Below are 1,574 nucleotides of genomic sequence, written 5' to 3'. Positions count from 1 at the left end.
TATAAGTATTTTATGTATATTATTCATAAAAATATTCATCAGTCATCGTAGTACCCATAACACAAGCTACGCTTACTTTGGGGCTAGATGGCGATGTGTGTATTGTCGTAGTATATTTATTTATTAATACAATTATAAAAATACATCTTATTATACCGTGAAAAAAGGCTTCTATTCCTCAAAATACTGAAGCCTATAAAAAAAAAACCAACTCGATAAGTGAAGTATTTCGCTCGTTATCGTGACCACAAGATACGGAATCCGCACATACAGACACACGGACGTCCAAGGCAGAACTTTTTTAAACAATTTTTTAATTAGTTTAAATAATAAAAAGAGATTTAAAAATATCATGAGTGTTAAAAATAGTGTTTTTTCTCAACATTTGCGTATTTATATTCATTTATAAAAGCAATAAAGAATAAAAAAGTGACATTTTAAGTTGGCGAATCACTCGGTGTGCGTAAACTGACAGTAGTACCCACCTCAACGCTTCGTATATGAGGCGTGCAATAATTTACCGTTTGATATAACTTCAGTAGGTATAGGTACATCTACTCGTAATTATAAGACTAAGTGTGGAATTATTAAACCTTGAAGCGTTTAAAACATGATATTTTTAGATTCCGCCATGTTGGTCGAATGGTCACCATGATCCATCGTTGACATGTTATAGATATACTAGCTGTCCCGGCGAACTTCGTACCGCGGATAATTTTTTATCTTTGATGAATGCTATATTTTAATACTAATTATCCTATTCCGGTCTAAGAGGAATCCAAGAAATCAAATATCATAAAAATTGGTCCAGCCGTTCTTGATTTATAAATTGTGTAATACAACGAGTATATATTAAAAAAAACCCTAACAGTTAGTAGTGCACATTATTCAACTAGTCAAGCATTTTCATTTGATGAGTACATGTATAAAATAACACACATGTAATAATAAACGGGGGTAAACCTCCCCTATTGCGGTGCTTCGTCAGATGGACAACATAATTCTATCCTTTGTCAGGGCATATAACTTTTTCCCCCAGCCTTTTCTAGCCGTAATTAAATCGTAAAATTCCCAGATAGCTAGTTCAAATAATGTTAACACTAACTAAGGCCAGCATTCATAATCCGCGTTTATAAGTGAGGGCGTGATTTTCCAACTTAATAAAATAATTGCATAAAATGTTATGAAAATAAAAAAAATATAAAAAAAAGGTTGGCTCGTGAAGGATTTGAACCTCCGCCCTCCGATGATAGAGACCAGTAAATCGGCGCTCTAACCCTCTGAGCTAACGAGCCTTGATATCAGCGTTATAATATAGGTACTTTATCCTCAATATGAAGTCATACACTGTATTGTATGAATCACTCATGAAGTCATCAACGAACCGATCACATATATATTATTTATAGTAAGTAGGTTCTATGGCGTTGGCAAACGATGCAATTAGTGAATTAGTTTACAGTTTTCGTTTCACCGCGGTAAAAATAATATATTCGCTCGAATCGATTTACTACATTTAAAGTTACTAATGAACTCTGTCAGAATTTTCGAACTTAACAAATCTGATTGAGTCA

General features: G+C 33.4%; 1 non-coding gene across 1 annotated transcript; it reads right to left on the bottom strand.

Annotated features, from left to right (window-relative positions):
• Positions 1-1,213: 1,213 nt before the first annotated feature.
• Positions 1,214-1,295, bottom strand: Trnas-acu. The gene is given in 2 exon segments: positions 1,214-1,249; positions 1,258-1,295. It is a non-coding gene; the product is annotated as a tRNA-Ser (tRNA).
• Between the last annotated feature and the right edge of the window lie 279 nt (positions 1,296-1,574).

The sequence above is a fragment of the Pararge aegeria genome, chromosome 2 (assembly GCF_905163445.1).
Source record: "Pararge aegeria chromosome 2, ilParAegt1.1, whole genome shotgun sequence".
Classification (NCBI taxonomy): Eukaryota; Metazoa; Arthropoda; class Insecta; order Lepidoptera; family Nymphalidae; genus Pararge; species Pararge aegeria.
This window is presented reverse-complemented; position numbering and strand designations above follow the sequence as displayed.